The sequence below is a fragment of the Leopardus geoffroyi genome, chromosome C1 (assembly GCF_018350155.1).
Source record: "Leopardus geoffroyi isolate Oge1 chromosome C1, O.geoffroyi_Oge1_pat1.0, whole genome shotgun sequence".
NCBI lineage: Eukaryota > Metazoa > Chordata > Mammalia > Carnivora > Felidae > Leopardus > Leopardus geoffroyi.
The window spans coordinates 67,471,717-67,496,851 of record NC_059328.1 but is presented as its reverse complement, the minus strand read 5'-3'; the positions used below and the strand labels follow the sequence as shown (position 1 = coordinate 67,496,851).

Here is a 25,135-nt window from a genome sequence, read left to right as displayed (position 1 = left end):
CTCTGACTGACTTGTTTCACTTAGCATAGTACACCCTAGCTCCATCATTGAAAATGGCAAGATTTCATTCTTTTTGTTGGCCGAGTAATATTCTATTGTATACCACATCTTCTTTATCCCTTCATCAGTCAATGGACATTTGGACTCTTTCCATAATTTGGCTATTGTTGTGAATGCTGCTATAGACATTGGGGTACATATGTCCCTTCAAATCAGTATTTTTGTATACTTTGGGTAAATACCTGGTAATTTTGTATCCTTTGGGTAAATAGCAGGTAATATTTGCTTTAGTGCAATGGCTGGATCATAGGGTAGTTCTATTTTTAACTTTTTGAGAAACCTCCATACTATTTTCCAGAATGGTTGCATCATCTTGGTGGTTTTCACCAATAGTGTAAGAGGTTCCCCTTTCTCTGCCTTCTCTCCAATATCTGTTGTTTCCTGTGTTGTTAATTGTAGCCATTCTGACAGGTGTGAGGCAATATCTCATTGTATTCTCGATTTGTATTTCCCAGATGATGAATGATGCTGAGCATCTTTTCATGTGTCTGTTAGCCATTTCTATGTCTTCTTTGGGAAAATGTGTATTCATCTCATTTTTTAACTGGATTATTTATTTTTGGGTGTTGAGCTTGATAAATTCTTTATATATTTTGGATACTAACTTTTTATCATATATGTCATTTGCAAATATATTCTCCCATTCTGAAGGTTGCCTTTTAGTTTTGTTTATCGTTTCCTTTGCTGTGCAAGAGCTTTTTATCTTGATGAAATCCCAATAGTTCATTTTGCTTTTGCTTCCCTCACCTCAGGAGATAGATCTATCAAGTAGTTGGTGCAGCTGAAATCAAAGAAGTTGCTGCCTGTGTTTTCCTCTAGGATTTTGATGGCTTCCTGTCTCACATTTAGGTCTTTCATCTATTTTGAATTTATTTTTGTGTATGATGTAAGAAAGTGGTCCAATTTCATTCTTTTGCATGTTGCTCTCTTGTTTTCCCAGAACCATTTGTTGAAGAGACTGTCTTTTTTCCATTGGACATTTCCTGCTTTGTCAAAGATTAGTTGACCATGTAGTTGTGGGTCCATTTCTGGATTTTCTGTTCTGTTCCATTGATCTGTGTATCTGTTTTTGTGCCAGTATTATACCGTCTTGATGACTACAGCCTTGTAATATAACCTGAAGTTTGGAATTGTAATGCCTTCAGCTTTGCTTTTCTTTTTTAAGATTTTTTTGGCTATTTGGGGTCTTTTGAGGTTCTATACAGATTTTAGGATTGCTTGTTCTAGCTCTGTCAAAAAAAATGGTGGTATTTTGATGTATTAAATGTATAGATTGCTTTGTGTAGTATAGATACTTTAACAATATTTGTTCTTCTGGGGAGCTTGGGTGGCTCAGTTGGTTAAGTGTCCAACTCTTGATCTCAACTCAGGTCTTAATCTCGGGGTTTGTGAGTTTGGGCCCTGTATAGGGCTCTGTGCTAATGGTGCAGGTCCTGCTTGAGATTCTGTCTCTCCTTCTTTTCTTCCCTTGTGCTTGTGCTCGCTCTAAAAATAAATAAATAAACTTAAAAAAAAAAAGCCAATATTTATTCTTTCAATCCATGAACATGGGATGTTTTTCCATTTATTTCTTTTGTTTTGTTTCCTGAGAGAGAACAGGGGAGAGGTGGAGGGAGAAGAAGAGAGAGAATCTTAAGATCTTAAACAGTCCCCATGCTTAGTGTGGAGCCCTACATGGGCACTCAGTCTCACTACTATGAGATCATGATCTGGGCCAAAATCAAGAGTTGGATGCTCAACTGACTGAGCCACCCAGTCACCCCTGTTTTTCCATTTCTTTGTGTGTCATCTTCAGTTTCTTTCATAAGTGTTCTGTCGTTTTCAGAGTACAGATCCTTTATGTCTTTGGTTAGGTTTATTCCTAGGTAACTTATGGATTTTAGTGCAATTGTATATGGGATAACTTCCTTGATTTCTCTTTCTGCTGATTCATTATTTGTGCATAGAAATGCAACAAATCTTCTGTATGTTGATCTTGTATCCTGTGACTTTACTGAACTTGTGTATCAGTTCTAGCAAGTTTTTGGTGGAGTCTTTTGGGTTTTCTACATAGAATATCATGTCATCTGCAAATAGTGAAAGTTTGACTTCTTCCTTGATGATTTCGATGCCTTTTATTTCTTTTTGTTTTCTGGTTGCTGAGAGTAGGACTTCTAGTACTATGTTAAATAACAGTAGTGAGAATGGACATCCCTGTCTTGTTCCTAACCATAAAGAAAAAGCTCTCTGTTTTCCCCATTGAGGATGATATTAGCTGTGTTTTTTTCATATATGGCCTTTTTGATGTTGAGGTATGTTCTATCTGTCCCTACTATGTTGAGGGTATTTATCAAGAATGGATGTTGTCCTTTATCAAGTTCTTTTTCTTCATCTACTGAGAGGATCATATGGTTCTTATCCTTTCTTTTATTAGTGTGATATATCATGTTGATTGATTTGCAACTATGTAACCACTCCTGCACCCAAGAATAACTCCCACTTGCTTGTAGTGAATAATTTTTTTAATGTGTTATTGGATTCAGTTTGCTAGTATTTTACTGAGAACTTTTGCATACATGTTCATCAGGGATATTGGCCTGTGGTTCTCTTTTTCAGTGGAGTCTCATCTGGGTTTGGTATCAAGGTATTCTGGCATCATAGAATGAATTTGGAAGTTTTTCTCCCTTTTTTTCCTTTTAGATTTGTTTGAGAAGAATAATATTGACTCCTTGTTTGGTCTACCAAACTCTATGTTTGGTAGAGTTCACCTGTGAAGCCACTCAGCCCTGGACTCCTGTTGTGGGATGTTTTTTGATTACTGATTCAGTTTCATTGCTAATTACCAGTCTCTTCAAGTTTTCTATGTCTTCTTGTTTAAGTTTTGGTAGTTATATGTTTGTAGGAATTTATCCATTTTTTCCTAGTTGTCCAATTTGTTGGCATATGATTTTTCATTATATTCTCTTATAAACGTATTTCTATAGCATTGGTAGTTATTTATCTTTTCTCATCTGTGATTTTATTTATTTGGGTACTTTCTGTTTTCTTTTTGATAAGTCTGCCTAGAGGCTTATCAATTTTATTAATTTTTTCAAAGAATCAGCTTCTGGTTTCATTGATCTGTTCTATTGTACTTTTATTTTATTTTATTTTTTTTTATTTTTTCAATGTTTATTTATTTTTGGGACAGAGAGAGACAGAGCATGAACAGGGGAGGGTCAGAGAGAGAGGGAGACACAGAATCGGAAACAGGCTCCAGGCTCTGAGCCATCAGCCCAGAGCCTGACGCGGGGCTCGAACTCACGGACCACGAGATCGTGACATGGCTGAAGTCGGACGCTTAACCGACTGCGCCACCCAGGCGCCCCTGTTCTATTGTACTTTTAGTTTTTATATAATCTGTTTCTGCTGTAATCTTTATTATTTCCTTCCTTCTGCAGGCAGTAAGCATCTTTTGTTGTCTTTTTTCTAGCTTCTTTAGGTATAAGGTTAGGGTGTTTTTTTGAGATTTTTCTTTCCTTTTATGTGGGCCCATATTGCCATATACTTCTCTCTGAGGACCACTTTTGCTGCATTCCATTGGTTTTGGACCTTTGTGTTTTCATTTTCATTTGTTTTCATGTATTTTTTTAAAATTTCTTTTTTGATTTCCTGCTTGACCCATTCATTGTTTGGGAGCATGTATTTTTGGTCTTTCCAAATTTTTTTTTTCTTGTGGTTGACTTCTAGTTTCATAGCGTTGTGGTCAGAAAAGGTACTTGGTATGATTTCAATCCTTTTGTTATTTGTTGAGGCCTGTTGTGACCTAACATGTGATCTATTCTGAAGAATGTTCTATGTACTCTTAAAAAGAATGTGTATTATGTTGTTTTAGGGTGGAATGCTCTAAATATATCTGTTAAGTCCATCCAGTCCAGTGTGTCATTCAAAGACATTATTTTCTTGTTTATTTTCTGTTTAGATAATCTCTCCATTGATGTCAGTGGGGTGTTACAGTCCCCACTATTACTGTGTTATTATCAATTAGTTCTTTTATGTGTGTTACTAATTGTTTTGTATATTTGGTTGCTCTCCTGTTGGGTGCATAAATATTTAAAATTGTTATATGTTTTTGTGGATTGCCTCCTTTATGATTGATTATATAATGCCCTTTGTCTCTTTTTACAGTCTTAAAGTCTAGCTTGTCCTATATAAGTATTGCTATTCTAGCTTTCTTTTGACACTCATTTGCATGAAAAATGTTTCTCCACCCCCTCTCTTTCAATCTGCAAGTATCTTTAGGTCTAAAATGAATCTCTTGAAGGGAACATATAGATGGACTTTGTTTTTGTTTTTTGTTTGTTTTGTTTTTTGTTTTTTTATCCATTCTGATATCCATTATCTTTTGATTGAGCATTTAGTCCATTTACATTCAAAGTAATTATTGACAGATGTGTATTTATTGCCATTTTATTACTTGTTTTGTCATTGTTCTGGCGATTTTCTCTGATCCTTTTTTGTCTTTGTCACTGTTGATTACTCCTTTGCACTCAGAATCCCCTTTAATATTTCTTGCAGGGCTGGTTTAATGGTCACAAACTCCTTTTAGTTTTTGTTCATTTGGGAAACTCTTTATCTCTCCTTATCTTCTGAATGATAGCCTTGCTTTATAGAGGAATCTTGGCTGCAGAGTTTTCCCATTCATCACTTTGAATATATCATGCCACTCCCTTCCAGTTTGCCAAGGTGCTGTTGAGAAATCTCCAGCTAACCTTATGGGTTTCCCTTCATAAATTAAGGACTTCTTTTGTCTTGCTGGTTTTAAGATTTTTTTCTTTATCCCTATATTTTACAAATTTAATTACAATATGTCTTGGTGTTGCCTGCTGCTTTTGCTGATTTTCATGAGAGTTCCTTGTGCCTCTTGAATCTGGATGTCTGTCCTCAGATTAGGGAAGTTTTCTGCTATTACCTATTTAAATAAATAAATTTTCTATCCCTTCTTCTCTTCTTCTGAGACTCCTATAATATAAATGTTACTTCTTTTGATGGAGTCACTGAGTTTCCTAAGTCTCTTCCCGTGTTGCATAATTCTTCTTTCTCCTTTTTTTTCAGCTCCATTATTTTCCATTATTTTGTCTTCTAGGTCATGAATTATTTCCTCTGCTTTTCCAGCCTGCTGTTCATTGCATCAAGCCTATTTCCAATCTCGCTTATTGTATTCTTCATCTCTGATTGATCTTTTTTTTTTTTTTAATTCTTTTATACCTGTGGTAAGGGTCTCACGTATGTCTTCTTTTCTCAAGCCCAGTGAATATCTTTATAATTGTTGCTTTAAATTCTCCATCAGACATGTTACTTATATCTGTTTTGCTTAGATTCTGGCCATAGCCTTATCTTGTTCTTTCATTTGGGTTAAAATATACTGTTTTGTCACGTATCTCTGTCCTTGCTTTCTTCTCTGTGTTAGCAAAGCCAGTTTTGTCTCCTGTTCCTGAAAGTAATGGCCTTATCAAAAAGAGGTCATGTATTGCCCAGAGCCTGGAACTTCAGGGAGTGTCTCATGTGTGTGCTGCTTGCTCTTTGCTGTTGTGTTTTGGCTCTTCTGTTTTTAGACCAGTTGTCTGCAGAAGCTCTCCTTGTCTGCTGTGGGCAATATTTGGTCCCTGGCCTGAAGGTGGTGAGTTATAACCAGGTGTGCTCTGGTCTACTTATAAAATGAGACCTGACACTACTTGCACCAGAGCTGAGGCCCTGCAGAACTCTCTGATCAAGACATGGTGTGACATAAGTATGTGCTGATCTTCTGAGGGAGGGGGCTATCATGCGGAGACCTAGACAGGCTTGACTGAGAAGGACAATGCTGCCAGAGTGTAGGAGGATAGGGCTTAGTGTAAGCAAGTTAGGCTGCCAGTGTCAATCCCATGCTCCTTCCTACAGGTGGCTCTGTGTTTATGCTGTAGGGTGGGGGATAGAAGTGGCACCAGTCAGCTCCTTTGTTCCCAGAGAGGTGTCTCTGTGAATGCTGCCTCTTAGGGATGTGCTCCCAGAAGACCAAATAATCTCTTCCCATTTGCTCCAGGTGTTTTGGAGGTCACTGTTCCCATGCTAGACCATGTTTCCCCTGGGTTGTCTGCCTGGCTCTTCTTCAGGAGCAGCACAGTGTCCTTCAGGATCTATCCCAGCCAAGCTTGCTGACCTTTAAAACTCCAGGCTTTAAGCCACACGGTTTGCAAGAACTCATGAAATTCAGCCCCTTTCGTTTTCCAAGCCAGTGGCTTTTGGGGAAATGTTCTCCTTTTGTTTCCCCTGTATGCTCTTTTCTCTCTCTGTCTCTCTCTGTCTCTCTGTCTCTCTCCCTCCCCCTCCCTCCCCCTGTCCCCCTTCTCCAGGACCCTGGGTCCCTTTCCTCAGCACCTGTGATCCATTACTCCCCTGACACATATCTCTGTACTTCCTACTTTCTTTAGTGTGATCTCTTCTCTCCATTTAGTTGTAGAGTCTATTCTTTCAGTCTTTAGGTTGATTTCTAGACAAGCATATTTCAAAATAGACCTCCATTCTTATTTGATTGTCCTGTTCTATCATTTCCATATATTAAACGGAGAAATAGTCGTGATTTTTAAATTACATTGTTCATTCCCACCAATGATTGAAAGATCGTGGCATGCCATCTATAATAGCTCAAATATGCCTCAGGCTAAAGTGAATACCACAAAAAATAATATTTACTTTTAAAGTACATTTATAAATTCAGTACAATTCTTAAATTTTTTTTCAACGTTTATTTATTTTTGGGACAGAGAGAGACAGAGCATGAACGGGGGAGGGGCAGAGAGAGAGGGAGACACAGAATCGAAAACAGGCTCCAGGCTCCGAGCCATCAGCCCAGAGCCTGACGCGGGGCTCGAACTCACCGACCGCGAGATCGTGACCTGGCTGAAGTCGGACGCTTAACCGACAGCGCCACCCAGGCGCCCCAAATTCAGTACAATTCTATGTTAATAAACTGCACTCATTGCAAACTGTGAAAACATCGCTTTAAACTTACTCTAAGAAGAGGAATCGGCATTTGCATTCAAGTCATTTGCATTAAGGGGATCTTTAAATGCCTAAACAGAAGCACTGAAGAGTATTTCAAAAAGGTAGCACTGTTCAGCCACAGGATTGGATCTAGAAATGGGTTTTTTCTTTAAGGATCAGTGTATGCATTAAACAATTAAAGAGCTTAACACTAAAGCATTATAAAATCTCCTAACACTGGGACAAATTCTCAGATGTTAGTTTGCTCTAGAATTACCTTAAGATGATGTCATTATTGTCCATTGTAGTGACATTGAAGATGTAAGTCTGAATCCCCTTAACATAGGAGTGGAAAGCAGAACTGTTACTATGTTAACATTTGTTGAGTTGTATATGGTGTGTATCCTATATATCGAGAAGAATAATGTCAAATTAGAAGAATTTAGAGAAATTGTGAATGTATATAACATAAATAATAATGGAGGGAATCAGAGTATTTGGCTCTGAGTGAAAAAGAAAACAGACAAAGCTTTTGTTTGCAGTTTAATTCAAACATGTAAAGGATTATCATGAGGAAGGAATAAATGTTCTTAGTACTTCCACAGGACGATGCATAAACATTCTAAACAAGGCAGATTTGGAGTCAACATAAGTCCCAGCTTTTAATTAAATGTATGCAGTCATGAATGTTGGGATTTTATATGTGATATTTTTGCATACAGTGGTAGATTCATTGTGAAGCTAATGAAGCTTACGCTTTACTCATCTTAACCTCATCAGTGGGTTCAAAGGACCTGAGGTTAATTTTGTAATTCTAGTTTTATATTATTTTTCTTAAGATGATTCTTCAAATATCAGCATTTTGGGCTCAACAGAAACTTTAATCTTTCTCTTCTTGGGTGGCAATAGGCCTCCATATTTTGTATCATCCTTTCCACTTGTAAGACTCTGCATTCTTAAAAATTTGCTACTCTTTTTTCATTGACTTCTTTTATTATATATAATGTATTGACCAGACACCCTCTATTATACCTGGGTTTGTGAGAATTAGCACTGTAAGCATAATTTGCCTCCCATTTGTCGTAGAGCATGCCATACCCAGTGACAGTAAATATTGGGGTACAATTTGACACTTCTTTTCCCTCTCAAATGGTGTCTCTGAGTACACATGAATAATTAGGGATATCACAATTTAAATATCTGGTTTAATCTAGAATTTTAGACAACTGTAAAAATAGGGAAGAATAAAACATTGGGTACTCTAATGCTTAAGTATAATCACACGTGCATATGCATTGTTTACCTGTAAAACATGAAAGGAAAAATATTTGTTTTCATTAATTTTAGTGCATTTGACAGCTTTCTTTTGTATGAATATATTTTTCTGTAATTTTAGAAGGAAAATACTGACAAATACTGCAAACACAAATGTTATTCTCTTCCAAATATCATGTTTTCCTAATGTTAACAAAAAAAGTACACAATTATACTTTGGAAATTAAGGGGCAAAGGGATCCTCTTAACTATGTCTGGGAAGTTCCAATGACTAATTCATTCGGTTCAGAAATGATTGATTAAGAGATGGATAAAATGGCTAGTTGAGTTCATAGCATAAGGGATCAATATAGAAAAATAATAGTGTGGAACTTTTTAGAAAAAAAATGGCATTGAGGAAGAGAACAGTAAAATCAAGGCTGTATAGTGAAGAACTCTGTATAGTGCTTTATAGTGGAAGAAAAACACATTTTCACAAACATTAGGTAATAACAAACAAATTAGAAATGAACTCCAGTTGCAAGGGATGTGATTTGTGAACCCACATTTTAAATCCTTTCTTACTGTAAATCTCAACGTAATGGACAACGTGGACATGTGACATCTCTAACAATGAACGGAATGCCGTGCCAAATTGATTCGTTTTAGGACAATGCTATAAAAAAAAGCAGCAGCAATAAGAAAGTATCATGAGTGATCCATAAATCTGAAAACTTTAGATTTAATCCTCTCATGATTAGAAGCAATGACTACGGTTCTGCCAAACATTGTTTTGAACTGGTAGTATATCCATGAAAAACATTTCTAGTGAGATAAAAGTATGGTATAATTGATTCAGAAGTATAACTGAATAGCATAAAAGCAAGTAGAAGATTAACAATGCCCATCTCCTTAAAAATGTTTTAAAATGTTTTGCAAAACAAACAAACACAAAAACCTAATGGCAAATCCATCGATGAGGAATATTTAGTTATCATAATGGATATTTAGTTATCTATGAAATAGGGAGTAGGGATCATTGAAGGGAAAACATTTCCCATTTAAACTGCCAAGATCTAACATTAAAAGACTTTTTGAGGGAATTCTTGCATATTAAATCAATAATAAAAGTTTTCAAGACAGCTGAGCCTAATTTTGAATGGATTTCAGAAGTACTTAGAAAATTAAATACGCTGGTTATTGTTGCAAAAGATTTACCATGAAAAGAAGCATCCTCTATTTCATCCAAAGGAGAAAATTTCTCTTAAAAAGATCACTTATTGGGGACCACTGAGTTATTCAGACAGGCGAATCACATCCTCCCACAGGAACCAATGTGTCACCTGACCTTCTTGATCCTCCAGAGCCTGCCTCCAACAAGTCCCTGGTTGTTCATCCTGTTTCCAGATACAACTTCTGCGTTGCCCTTCACAGCTTTCGGTGTCCTCTTGGACTGTGAGTATATGTGAATAATAAACTGCTATCAGTAACATCTGTCCAGTGTCAGGTGTCATGTGTTTGGGCCACCTCTGTAGCCATAGGGTAGAAATCTCTCCTCACCAGTGGTATGAAAAGAAGGCAATAAAAGCAAATAAAAAGTGTTGGTGCTTTTATGATATGAAATTTATTTCAGGTACAGAATCTCACTGACATTACATATACAGGAAATAATATTTCAGCTTGTTTTGAAATTTGTGATCCCTTTCCAGAAACTTAGGAAGTAGATTCTAAGTCGTAGGGCATACTTTATAAGTGATGTACTGAAACTCAGTTAATATATGAGGTGGAGTCACTTGCAGAATAAATTATCCAGAAGGGTATAGATTACAGGTCTTCTCACTCCAGAGTCTGTTTTCTTTCTGTCATGCTGAATTGCCAGAATAATACAGGGATCTTACTATAATGTAAAAATCCATTTTCAGGAATAATCTAACACCAAACATGTATTTCACATGTTTCTTTATTTTGCACTAAATTCCCTCCCTTTGGACTTTCTCACCATTATCCACGGCAAAGTCAGTTGGAGTCTTGTTTTAGTCAAGAACGCCTGCCTGCTACATAGAATTTTCTCTGAGACGGTAATCAAAGAGAACCTTGAGATGACTCTTCCTTTAGTCCACCATCTCTCTGGTATGGTTTTATTCTCTTTTAATTTTATTTTTTATTTTTTAAAATTTACATCCAAATTAGTTAGCATCTAGTACAAAATGATTTCAGGAGCAGATTCCTTAGTGCCCCTTACCCATTTAGCCCATGCCCCCTCCCACAAACACTCCAGTAACCCTCAGTTTGTTCTCCATATTTATGAGTCTCTTCTGTTTTGTCCCCCTCCCTGTTTTTATATTATTTTTGTTTCCCTTCCCTTATATTCATATGTTTTGTCTCTTAAAGTCCTCATATGAGTGAAGTCATATGGTATTTGTCTGTCTCTGACTAATTTCACATAGCATAATACCCTCCAGTTCCATCCACGTAGTTGCAAATGGCAAGATTTCATTCTTTTTGAAAGCCGAGTAATACTCCATTGTATATATATACCACATCTTCTTTATCCGTTCATCCATCGATGGACATTTGGGCGCTTTCCATACTTTGGCTATTGTTGATAGTGCTGCTATAAACATGGGAGTGCATGTGTCCCTTCGAGACAGCATACCTGTGTCCCTTGGATAAATGCCTAATAGCGCAATTGCTGGGTCGTAGGGTAGTTCTATTTTTAGTTTTTTGAGGAACCTCTATACTGTTTTCCAGAGTGGCTGCACCAGCTTGCATTCCCAAGGATTTCATTCTTTTTGATTGCCGAGTAATACTCCATTGTATATATATACCACATCTTCTTTATCCATTCTGGATTATTTTCAATGTATGTCTTTCTGAAATATTTATTTTCTTTTGGATGCCAATGGTTGATTTCACTATGATATATTATAAACCACCTTAGTGAGGTATAAATTAATGGGGTATACATTATTTTGAATTTTTAAGGGATATTATTACTGAAGTTAGCCATAAAATCGCATGATTATGGTATGTTGATGAAAATGAATTATTCACTTGATTTAGTGGTGTACCCCTCATGAGCCTCAAAATATAAAAATAAAAATTTGTTTGATTTTCTTATAAATGTGTTTTTTTAAAGGGTTATACAAATATGCTTATGTTCTGTCTTCTTAACTATGTACCCATCGAATTCAGTTTCATGTTTGCTTTCCTGACTGTTGACTAGGTCCTGCAGTTCCATTTAGGTATGGTCATTTTCCACCCTTATCAGCTCTGACCTGTCCCATTTGGTCATGTTGTTACCTCCACCTTAAGTTTATTGGCTTAGTGCTCACTAGGAGAGTTAAGGGCAAATTTTGAGGAGGGGTATATCTTATGAATGTTCTGTCAATTGCACTGGTACCTGTACTTGGGGTTATGTTGCCCTCACCTCCAGTGATGGGATGGAGGTTTTGTTACCAGCCAGATGGCGGACAATGCATTTCTCAAATCCCATTCCATCATCTCCATTTTCAGACACTGCCTGGGCACACACCGCTATTGGGTTGGAGTCCCTGGAAATAGCGGGATTAGGAAGCAGGAAGTGTTTTAGGGAGTACACCCAGGCTTAATCCTTGTGAAGGTGAAGGCAGGACAATGGGGATGGGGAAGAGTTGTGATTCAGTTTTAAGAGGCCCCAACCAACCCGACTAAGAAATCAGAAGCTGATGTAACTCTTTACACATGTCTTGAGTTGGAAGTAAGAATCCAAGCCATTATACTCTTGCATAGGTCTGTCATTGGTTTCTAGATTTGAAGTTGGATGAGGCAGTTCTCTTCAGTTGATGCATTCCCTCAGCTTCCTTGAAGGAAGCTGACAGCTGCATGCTTTCCCTTGGCAGTGTTTCCTGTAGCTGAGGGACTGAAAGTCCTTCATTATTTAGGGTGATGTGGGCAGTGCCGCATGTCATAGTCCACATGGGTTATTAAATGTTTGTCCATATAATGGGTTTTACTAAAACCTATATTTCATCATGTTCATCATTTTTAAAAATTATTTATTGACCATTCAAGGGTTCTTTGAATTGTAGTTTGGAAATCTTGCACATTTTATATTGGATTCTTTTATTTTTATGTTAAAATGAAGGACCACATACTACCTATAGCTATATACAGTCTTATTTTTCCTAATACTAAAGAGAGGCTTCTGACATATCAATGTTAAGTATGATGTGGATGTCAATTTTGGTAGAAGCCATTTAAGGAGATTGCCTTTTATTACTAAAATAACAGGATGTCTTATTATGAATATTATTAAGTTTCACTGGAAGATTTTTCTATACCTATTGAAATCACAATATGTGTTTTCTACTTTAATCTGATGTTATGGTGAATTACATTTATTGATCTCTTAGTGGTAAACTACCCTGACATTTCTGGGATAGTTGTTCATGGTTAGTTTTTTCAAAATATAATAATGTCTTAAATTTTGCTTATACTCTCTTTAGAATTTTAGGATCTTTTATTATTGAAATTAAAAGATATTCTTTTTGTTTTCTTCAAGGATTATAAATGTTTGGCATTCAATAGATATCTCTTACAAAATTTTCTGGGCCTGATGGATTTTGCAGGGTATAGAGTATAGTTCTATTACTACTGTTTCTATTGATTCAATTTTGTAGTGGTTAAAGGTCTACTCAAATTTTTCTTTTCTTTTTTTTTTTTTTTTCCCTTGAGACACTTTGTAGTAATTGTATGTATGTGTGCATGTTGGGGGGCAGGAGTGGAATGTTGCTTCTAATTTAACAATTTCTTTACCTGAAGTTGTCCATAGGATTCTTTCATCATTTAGAAATCCTCAACTGGATCTGTGTTATGATCTCCTTTTAGCTTCTAAAACTATTATTTTATCTTTCTCTATATTTTTCTTGATCAGTCCTAAATATTTTTTTTTCATTTTATTAGTCCTTACAAATTACTAAATATAGGCTTTATTGATCCTTTCTATTTTGTTTTCATTATCACTATTCTCTGTTATCTTTATATTTTATTTCTTCATATAGTATTTAGGTCTATTCTATTTTTTCTAACATCTTAAGTGGGATGCTAGGCTTATTAAGGCGCAATCTTTCTCTTTTACTATAAACATTTAATGTTGATAATATCTCTATAGTGTATATTATCTTGTAAACTTCTTTCTGGTGAATTTTAATCTTTATCAATATATAGTGACTACTCCTATGCCTAAAAATTCCATTGTGCCTTAAAAAAGCCATACCAGCATTTGCTTACTAGGTCTTTGCCTGTTCTTTTTGCCTCTATCCATCCTTTTACTTGCCAGCCCTCTGCATTTTGCTATGTTAGATTGCTTACTAACAGCATAAAACTGGATTTTGTTTTGTCTTTTAAATCTGTTGTGAAATATGCCAGTGAAATACAGTTTTTTTCATTTGTATTTACATTTCATTTAAACTCCCAATTCAGTATATTTGAATTTTATATTTCCCTCTTATCCTCCCTTTTCAATACTTATTTTTCTTTCTTTTTAATTTTCTTATGTTGTCACATAAGAAATATTTTTATTTTTAACTCTGCATTTTCCTGCTACTTGATTATTTTTAATTCTTTAGTGATTACCCATTGGATTTTTATAGTTATTTGATCTACTTCTGTCTCAAGATAATTTCTCTATTCCTTCCCCAAACATACAGGACTTGAGAACAATACTTCTCAAGCTGTCAGTGGTAAGTAATTTTTTTTTCAAATTTTCCAATTCTTCATGGACTGATAGATCAGTAAAATAAAATGGGCACATGTTACTAGAAGAGTGAAATGATAAAATGTACACTAAATGCAAGCCTATCTTTTGATTACTACTAGATTTAACAGACATAAAATTATTCTGTCAAAATGCTTTTAAAGTTTCTAAACTATTACTCTCAATTTCAGTGTATTTCTTGTCACAGATCAGTACAAGACAGTTTGTGGACTGGTACTAATCGTGGAATATAGTTTCAATGTAACTGGCTTAGAATATTTTAATTGGAATCTGTTCCTTCTCCTTCTTTTATTTATTTTAAAAGAGTTTTTTTAAATGTTTTTATTTATTTTTGAGACAGAGAGAGACAGAGCATGAGCAGGGGAGGGGCAGAGAGAGAGGGAGACACAGAATCCAAAGCAGGCTCCAGGCTCTGAGCTGTCAGCACAGAGCCCAACGCGGGACTCGAACTCACAGACTCTGAGATCATGACCTGAGCTGAAGTCGGGGTGCTTAACTGACTGAGCCACCCAGGCACCCTGTTCCTTCTCCTTCTTATAGAATTATTGTCAGGTATGAGATATAATTTTAGTCCACCTTGATTTATTATCCTCATATTACTATTATTTAAACTATATCATATAGTCAACATTTCTTTAGAGTTATTCATATATTTCTCAATTTCATAGCCTACCTTTTTTTCTTTCTTTCTTTTTTTAATCTCAGATTTTCCTTTTCTGATCCAATTTATCATTGTGAAATAATCTTGTAAGATTTCCTTCAGCGAGGATAGGTTAGTGGCAAGTTCTTTGTTTGTCTCAAATGTCTTAATTTCTTCTAAAATCTTTAATGATAGTTTAGCTTGGTACCTAATCCTAATTTGATAGCTTTCTTCTCCCACCACCCTTTTCTCAGGACCTTGAGGATATTATTCCACTGTCTACTTATATTCATTGTGATGTCGCAGATTTTGTAAGTAATTTTTCTTTTCTTTTTAGCTACTTTTAAGTTTTTCTTCCTGCACTTGATATTTTAAAATGTTTATAATGTATCTTGGTGTGGATTTCCTATTGTTTATTTTTCATGGAAGGACATGTATTTCCTGAGCCAAAGTATTCTTTTTCATCAATTCTGTCAAATTATCATTCACTGTATTTGCCAGTATTGCCCTCTTATTTTCTATTGTCTTCTGTGAATCATATTAGAAAAATTTGAGACATTTCTATTCTATCCTCCTTGTCTTATAGCTTCTGTCTTTTCTTTTGAATTTGAATCTTTTGGATTTCTGTGATGCATTTCTTCCATATTTGACAGTTCTCCTCACAGTTCTATTTTGTTGTTGTTGTTGTTTTAATTCAATGATTATGTAATTTTTACTTGTACGTTACCTAATTTAATTTTTCTTCAAATCTTTGTAAACTATCTGAAAAATGTAGAGGTTTAATTCTCCTGTTTCATTCTGCTGAATAGCACTTGTGGTGCCACTTTTATTAAACTTTTATGACTTTGGACTGTGAGTTTAGTTTTGGTGGTCTTTATCTGTGAAAATCATAAAGGACTATGTATTTCAGCTATATTTTCAAAAATAATATTTTAGGGGTGCCTGGGTGGCTCAGTTGGTTTAGCATTTGACTTTGGCTCAGGTCATGATATCTCAGTTTGTGAGTTCAAGCCCCAAATCGGGCTCTGTGCTGACAGCTCGGAGCCTGGAGCCTGCTTCGGATTCTGTGTCTCCTTGTCTCTCTGCCCTCCCCTGTTCACGCTCTCTCTGACTCTCTCTCTCAAAAATAAACATTGAAAAACTAAAAATAATTAAAAATACTATTTAAAATATAGAGGTGTTTCTTGCAGTCAGGTGACTTTCTTTCATGTAATATTTCAGATACTTGGGCTCCTTCCCACCCAGGGGCCAACCATGGAAAAGAAATGATACACACCATTTTCATCAAACTCCTTGGATGGGAGTTAGGCCCATAACCACCTGTGGATGCAAAAGAAGCCTAAGAAACACTCCCTTTCCAGTCAGGGCTATGTCTAATGAAGACTGCACATTACAGTAGGGGAAACTGTCATTGTTGATATACGGATACTTATCTCCGTGGCAGATGTTTTATACATGATATTGCCTGTGCCGGGATGTTTTCCCTCACTTAGGCTCTCTATCTCACACGGTTTTGTGTTTTTTCACCCAATCACAATCTAGAAGAGCCTTTCCAGATTAAGTGAGGGCCTGGTTTCATAAAAATAACCTAATAAATCTTTCATCCCTTCTTAGCACTTTTAAAATTGTAATTGATTTAATGTCTATGAAATTGTTTCCTCAACCTCTAATTCCCTTACTTAACAAACTCTGTAAAGGAAGAGCTCATATCTCTCCCTCTCCTGTACCCTTTCCCCCCATCATGATATTACTAGTTCTTTAGTGTCTGGCAAGTTGTGAACAGACAATAACCATGTGTGAATGAATGAATGAATGAATAAAAAAGGTTTGTATAAAATAATCAACCATGTATAGTGGAAACCATAACATTGAATATCATCAAACCCTTAAATGCTTAGTGTGTATAAGTAAGTTAATCCACAAGGTATTTATGAAGATTGGCTCAACAGAGAAGGTTCTGTGACAAAGCCAAATACATATTCTTTATCATTAGGCATCTCATATCTACTGGAGGAGTGAGGGCGTGAGGCATTCCTAGGCTGGAATATTAAAACTCTCCTATAAAAAATTAAAATTAGTAAATATAGGTTATGAGTATGCCAAGATATGTCAGCTGTGATGATGCCACAAATATTATTTTAGTCTTCAAATTAGAGACATACATGATTTCTTATACCTCCTTACTCTGGGAACATTTCCTGCCTTATCGAAAGAGTAAAACTCATTCCATTTGGATGTCCCACAAATGAAATATCATACAATTAAATATGCATTTGGTTCTACATTTATTAGTATCTAAACTGTTAAAGTGGAGGGTTTTTATGTGATCATTCGTTCTCTCCCATTTCAAGTATATTGAGATCAAAGGTGTTTATTTTTCCCCTTTGAAATATAATAAAATAAAATTATGTACTTCTTAAAGCAGATAAAATGAGTATCAAGGTATAGTTGCACTAAAAATAGTAATATGTCAAATATGCGTTAGTATATTTTCTTCAAAAATGTTTAAAAAGCCCTGATACCTAATACTTTTATAATCTTTTATTTTTACTTCCTTTTTAAAGTTTTTCCGTCATTGTTTTTTTCAATAGGTTTCCTGGCTTCTCTTCAGAGCTCCTGACATTCATGTTGCTAGATTCCTCCTGACCAGGTAAAAAGAAGTCAATGAACTTATTTGAACTTTTGAGATAGAAACTTATTTTTGTTGAAATATATGCATGCATTCTCTCTGGACTCCTTAACATACATATATCATTATTCATCAGTGTTGTATTCTTCATCTTAAGTTAGTCGTTGATAAATGGCTGCTTATTGCTGCTTCGTTTTTTCACTTTTGTGGTTTTGCTTTATTTTTTTTTTTTTTCCTTCACCATTCAGGTTGGCTGTGAATTATATCAGGAGAGCAGCCTTTTAGTAATCAAGGTCAATAGGAATCTCTACTTCTAATAAGTCATATAAAGCCTTTGCTGTGTGCTATTCCACAGGGCAGAGTAGAAGCTGTTTTATTGACCAGCCTTTCCTAAGGGGGCCTTGTAGCATTTGCAATTTTTGCCCTCAGGGGCTGGTAGAAGAGACCTCTGATACTCTTTTAATCAGTACCAGAATCAGCAATTAACCTATAACTGTAGCTGGTGTCCTAGAAATGAGGCAATGTAATCTTTTCTCATTACTTCTTATGGGAAAATTGCTTTTGACATATGTGCTTTAAGGTTGCTCACACTTTTCAAGAAATATCCCTTTAGCCTATGTCAATCAGTACACATATTACCTCTTCCATAGATGGTCACATTTCAGCTTATCTGACCTAAACTGTTCCGCATTGTATCTCGCCTTTATGCTTTTAAGGGTGCCCTGTGCATATTTCTATCAGAATACTTCTCACAGTGTTATATAATCATCATTTTACTCCCTTGACTGTAAATCTTTTGAGATTAGAGAGCATTTATCTTGATAATTCATTTCCTAGGAAAGTGATTGGTTCTTCATTAATAATGGCATTTCAGATCAAACTTAGTAACCAAAATAGTCTCTGTACAATGAAGAGTGCCTAGCACATAGTTATCTCTCAGTAAATATTTTTTGAATATGATTCTCAATAATAACCTAATGTACAATACTTCTTTTATGATGGGCACAGTTCCAACTGTATTTATATTAATTCAAGTAACCCTCAAAACTACCTTAACAGGAACAGCTATTATTTTCTCCATTTTACAGATGGGTAACTGATGCAGGAAAGGGTGAGTAGATTTCCAAATGGCACACAGCCAGGAAGTGAATGTGCCATAAGTCAAATCTGGTCAGTCTGGCTCCCAAGTCCATCCCCTTAACATTGCTGTAGGATAAAGCTTCCCCAGAAAGAAATGACTTGCCAATGAAACATTTTCACATATGAGAGGAAGAAATATTTATACTTACACAAAAGATTGATGCTAAGTATAAATATATGCTTCTATAGGTCACATAAGAGGTAAAGGGAAATGTATTATTTGCATTCATTTACATTTTCTATGAAACAAAACTGTATATCATTTTTCCAGAGAACACTGTGAATAAAATGAAGCCTCTTTACATTTTATATCTGGAATTAAAAAACCTAGTGTATAATTAGAAGTGATGAAAAGACCTTCAATTCTTAATGTTGGACTATTATAAGTTTTGGGTAGTATCTAAATTAATATTACCATGATAATAAAATACTATAAGAGAATGAAGATATGCATCATCAAAATTTTCTCATTAATGAATAGTGTTTTAAGCTCTCATACTAATGAAATGGGGCTTAGGATAAAAACATATCAGGAAATAGTCAGTATACTTTTGATAATTAAATAAAAGATCTATGTAATAGTAGACTGTGATACATTTTGTAATTCACTTTAAAACCTTTTATTTTCATAAGGCCTTGAGATACAATTCCAATTGCATTAGGAAACATTTACAAAATTTAGTTTAAAATATGTACCTTAAAGTTTGTAATATACCTCAAAAAAAAAAATGGAAGAAAGCTTATAGAGATACCCAAAAACTGAGTTTGAGATATGTGTTAATCTGGCATGTGTATGTTCCTGGGATATATATTCTGGTTAAAAACTGGGTTTATTGCATAAACTCATTCACTGTATAGAATTCTAAAGAAAAAAAATCAGCCTTTAAATTTGGCTTTAGGAATTATTTCAGGAGGATTCATGGTGCCATTAATATTGTTCTCCCGCTGAAATTTAAATTTTTGTGTGCAATTATCTGAGTTCTCTAAATTTAAAGATAAAACTACTTGAAGCTGATTCCTAATTTTACACATGGTGTTTGTTTTAAAATTTTACTGAAACTGACAACTTGTTTTACATTAAACTACCTTATTTCATTACAGGCAAACGTAAGTAGATGTATTCTTAACATAAAATTAGAATGATGTATTTATTCAGATGTAGGATATTATTCCTGTCTTTCCTACACGCTAGCTAACTAGCTTCAAGTAATTCTCTTTCCCTCTCTCTTCTACCCTCTCTCTGTATTATTTCAAGCTTGTATTTTAGATTTATGGAAAGTTTCATTAAATTACTTGGATTATTTTCATTTTGTTTTGTGTGTGTGTGGGGGGGTATATATTTGAGTTTAAGATACAAAGAGTGATCCCACTCTTTGAGTACCTCTAGTGAGGTACCACCAGCACTACCACTTTTAGATTTCACTTTGAATTACAGGTTAAAAAACTTACAGGTGGGAACCAAGCTATATCTTCTTTCCTAAGAATTACAGACTCTGGGCTTTCCCAGAGAGAATTTTTAATGCCACAAGATACCATAAGCCCTTAAATTACATATATATTTTTTTCCACTGTCACTGAAGGACATGTGTTTCTGGGCTATTGCACATTTTCCAAGTGTTTTTGCAGACTCCTCATAGATTAGCCAGTGAAGTAGAATAGATAGTTTTCAATTTGACAGTTATGGGATTGTAGTGCTACTGTTCGGTAATGTAAGGGTAATTTACAATCTCATTTACACCATGTTCTTTTCCTTATGACTCGTGTATTCTTAGTTCCTATAAACAAGGTAAACAAGGTATACCTGTATATGTTACTTCCTGAAAACTCAGTTTCCATTGTGATGACACTCTTGGAACCTCTCCATGTAGAATTTCTCATGGTCTTTAGGAATATTTATTATTAGACCACTAGAATGTTTTAAACTCTTATCTTTATGAAAATTGTGTGAATTAAACATAAATACCAGAAGTTTACCTACTTTGATTCATTGGATACTCTCTTCAAAGACTTTAAAGAGAATTGTTATGGCATGAGTTGGGGACATGTGATAATTCTCCACAGATAAAAAAAAAACATGTGTAATTTAAGAAACCATTCATCTAAATAATAGTAGTTGGTTGGATTCCTTAGAAACCAAAGAACTGAGTTGAGGTGTTCTCTCAGGGGTATTAAATGTAATGCCTTTCCACATAAACCAAATCTATGATTAAATTCCATACACTACATAAGAATTTTCATTATAATCTACTCAAAATTGCAGAGGATCAATGGTGTGTATATTTGTTCTTCAAACTTTTCTATCGTTTTGGGAATAACAAATAAAAATGTAACAAGTATCATACCTATTACAAATTAGTATAAGCAATAAAGTAATTATGAGTAAAATCTATATACCTATAATTTATGAGTACGAGTTTAAGAGCCCCATAACTACTTGGTAACTGTACGACTTTCAGCAAAATAGATGGATCTCTAGGCTTTGTTTTGCTTATCTGTTAAAACAATAAGAGTATCTCCTTCATTGGATTTTTCTAATATTCTAATAGTATTATTAAGACAACTGTGAATATTAAATGAAATATTGCCTATAAATCACCAAGCAGAGTAGGTAACCTTTGGTCAATAATTATTTGTTGTGATTATAATGATTTATGTATACATTTATGATTTATCAGTTGTGTATAGTTTACATCATTGAATTTTCTTAATGGGTTAGGTAGCCCAAATCTTTTATTTATTTTACAGTGTAGGATATTTAAGTCCAAAAAATTGAGTCAGGTGTACAATCATGTAATTAGTTGATAGAACTGTGACTTAAACCCATTATTTATGAATTTAAGGACAAATGCATTACATTATTTTTAAAATTGCCTTTTATAAAATATATCACAAAACAATCTTATAAAAATCCGGTTTAACTTCTTCTGCATGCTTCATCTTATTAAGAATTATGTATAAAGATGATAAATTATCTGAGGTAGTGATGTCCAATTTATTCAAGTTGTATTTTGTTGCCTGGATAAGTTTGGGAGAGTTTTCTATGGGCTCCTCACAGACCTGGTTTTGAGTCCTGGCTCTATCAGTTACAGGCCATTTGTGTGCTGGGGATACTTAGAGAATGAGGCAGAATCTGGCAGAGTAGAGATTATAAACCACGATTACTGGTATCACTAGAATATTTCAGTTGTTGAAGTGCAGAATGTGTTAATTTCTAATTGTTTTTTAATATCAAGGTGAATTTTATGTTTAATGACTACATATTCAGTATGTAAATACTGTATAAGTTAGGAAGTATATCCATTTAATAGTTTCATTTTTCTTGTAATATAAGTAGCATGCATGGATGAGATCATCTAACTCAGCCTCTAGCACTTTAAATTTTTACATCTAACAATTTGGAACTGTCTCAGTGACTCAAAGCTAACTCATCAACTTCTTATTCCAATCCTTGTTGTTGTATGCTAGGACCAAATGGGTACCCCCATGGCTTTTTTTAGGCTGTGCATGCAAAATGTGTCTATTCCTCTTTTAATTTTCTATTTTCTAAGATAAGTATCCTTAATTTAATCAACTATTTTTAATATGACCTATTCTGAGAACTATCCCATGATGTTTAGTCTTTTTCTAAAAGTGCTTCGGTTTGTCTATGAGAGGTCTACCCCCAGTCACCAGCCTCCGAGCCATGGGGCAGCTGTGACAGTGGAAGTAGACTCCTAACATTTTCTGATTCCTAAATAGCAGTAGCAAATTTCTGACCTCAGGATAGGATTTAAAGAAGAATGACTTGAATGCTAGTGGCAGAGTCCCTGACTTCTCCTTTTCCAGGCTGATCATTGCTCCAATAAGCCCTTAAATTCTTGAAATGCCTTTTTCTTTTCTTTCACTGAACCCTGAATTATCAAGCTATGAAATGTGTATAGAGTCCAAATCATAGGGCATAGCACTTAGTACATTAAATGTGAGTACTTTAAAAGTTTAATTTCACTTAATTTCCTTTGACAAGCATCCCTTTTACAAATCATTTAAAAAATAGAGTTTGTTTTTAATATGCTTGATCAGAACAAATAAATTCAAGAACACCACCTTCTCACACGTAAAATCATTGAACACATATTTATTGAGGTTCTATTATGTTCTGAAAATTGTGAACATGATGGTTAATAAATAGACACAGTTAAGGTCTTCATATATTCCATTTCAATGGAAAATGCACTCCACAGAAACAGAAATAAATGAATTAGGGACAGATTTTTCCTTTTGGAACAGGCTTACATTTCTCATGAGCTGGAAAATCTAATGAACCTTCTTTGGTTTTGATAGGAATGCCCAAATGGGCCTTTTTTTTTTTTAATTTTTTTTTTCAACGTTTATTTATTTTTGGGACAGAGAGAGACAGAGCATGAACGGGGGAGGGGCATAGAGAGAGGGAGACACAGAATCGGAAACAGGCTCCAGGCTCTGAGCCATCAGCCCAGAGCCTGACGCGGGGCTCGAACTCCCGGACCGCGAGATCATGACCTGGCTGAAGTCGGACGCTCAACCGACTGCGCCACCCAGGCGCCCCTCAAATGGGCCTTTTTGTACGTGTGCTCAGTTACTGATTCAGTCACAGCTATCTTTCCTATTGTAGATGTAGTGACTCACCATCATACTGGCAACTGTGGGCTTTGCAGAAACATTCCCTTTTTGACAACACATCTACAACTTCATATTTCACAAATTTAAAGATGACCTGTTATGTTTTAATGAAGTCTCTTTGCCGTCTCTATCTATACATGATCATTCAGCACTATTGATGATGCGTCCTCTGATTTCCTGATAATGTTTTCATGGATTTCTTATTCCGTTTTTTATTTGAATGCCAAAGAAGCTGGTATTCATTCTTGTTCCCAGTATCCTGTTCTCCTGGAACAACACCACTTGTCTTGCAGGCTACCCAGTGGCCAGAGATTCTTTCAACTTGTCTTCAACCAAGTGCATAAATCCACTTACCCTTCCGTTAAAAATCAGTGCTTTGGTTTAGGGTCAGAGAGAATCTAGGTTCCTCAATACTTGGGATTCATAATTTATCGTGCTGACAAGATGGACTATTTAATTTTTTTTAATGTTTATTCATTTTTGAGAAAGAGAGAGACAGAGACAGAAAGACACACACACAGAGAGAGAGAGAGAGAGAGAGAGAGAGAGAGAGAAAGCGGGGGAAAGGCAGAGAGAGAGGGAGACAGAATCTGAAACAGGCTCCAGGCTCTGAGCTATCAGCACAGAGCCTGATGTGGGGCTCAAACCCATGAACTGTGAGATCATGACCTGAGATGAAGTGGGATACTTAACCAACTGAGCCACCCAGGTGCCACACAAGATGGAATATTTAAAGGTCAGGCCCACTCTGAGGTATTACAAATGTCAAAAGTTAAATCAACTCTTGTGGCCTGGCCTCAAGACCAATGCCATTTTTGCCTTTACTCTAGTGTAGAAGTGTGTTTTGAGATTTAAAAAGAATAAAACAAAGTAAAAATATACCGAAAGATATTTTCAGGTGAAATATTTTTGGTGTTTGACTACTTTTTAAATTAGATATTGTAAGTTTATCTAAAATGATTTCTCTGCATTTAATGGAGTTAAGAGGCAGACCAATTTGTATAGTCTATGGTCCCAAGTAAAACTATCTCAAATTAAACTAATGCTGAGATAAATGGGGATAGAGCGGTTCTGTCTCTATGGAGAAAACTATACCAGAACATTGAATGGCAAGCAATAGAAACCAATGATTTGATTATTTTCTCAAACATACATAGTTTGAGATTATTTGATCTCGTATATTTAGTCTTGCTTCTAAGAGGTATCCTTTTTTCAAATCTGCCATCTGAATCATTAAATTCTCCCCCTTTCTCAGGAATAATTTCCCTACCTCTCCTACTTAAGTGGAGCCTCTGATTTGTGTATAAACCTGACTGCACAGGGAGTTGAATATCAGTGTTTGAGGATAGAATTGGGCCCATAATGGGTATTGAAATAAAAAGAATAATGAATTGAAAACCTGTGTACTTAAATGTGTGTTTTCCATTTCTGACTCAAAATGCTGCTCAAATGAAAGCCAATTTTCTTTTTATGAACTGAACTCATAATTAGGAACTTGAATTATAATAGTCATAGAAATGGTAGTTATAATATAGACATATTACATTTGATTAGATTTTTCACAGGGGAAATTCTCCTTTGTATTAACTGGGCATTTAATTCCAACTCCACGGAAGGCAACTTTGAAATTGCAGGCTGTGGACTGTGCCATGCAAGCACTCTGGCTGTCATGGCAGCCCACGGAACATGAGGACCGGCCACTAAAGACTGACTCGAAATCGTCATTTCAGTTTTTCTGGGTTTCATTTTAAATTCTTTAATAGTGCGGTTCCATTGTCCATGGCATAAATCTGGGGGCAGCATTTGCATTTAGAATGCTATAAAAATACACTGTTCCTTCGGGTATACTAAGGAGGGTACCCTATACCAATTCACATAAATCAAGATAAGAATACTAAAAGCAATGCAATTTGATTAGGCACTAAATTCAAAACATTACAAGATTGTGGTCTAACAGCCACTAGGAACTTCAGTCATCCTGCATCTATAGCATTGTCTAGTGTAGAAAATTAAAATGACAGTTTTAAGAGATAAA

At 35.3% G+C, this 25,135-nt stretch overlaps 1 long non-coding RNA gene across 1 annotated transcript in view; it reads left to right on the top strand.

Annotated features, from left to right (window-relative positions):
* The window catches only part of LOC123600010, an 82,311-nt gene extending 64,961 nt beyond the window's left edge, over positions 1–17,350 (top strand). Inside the window, exon 3 of the long non-coding RNA XR_006713419.1 lies at positions 17,285–17,350. This is a non-coding gene — a long non-coding RNA (uncharacterized LOC123600010). The remainder of the gene's footprint in view (positions 1–17,284) is intronic.
* Positions 17,351–25,135: the final 7,785 nt, after the last annotated feature.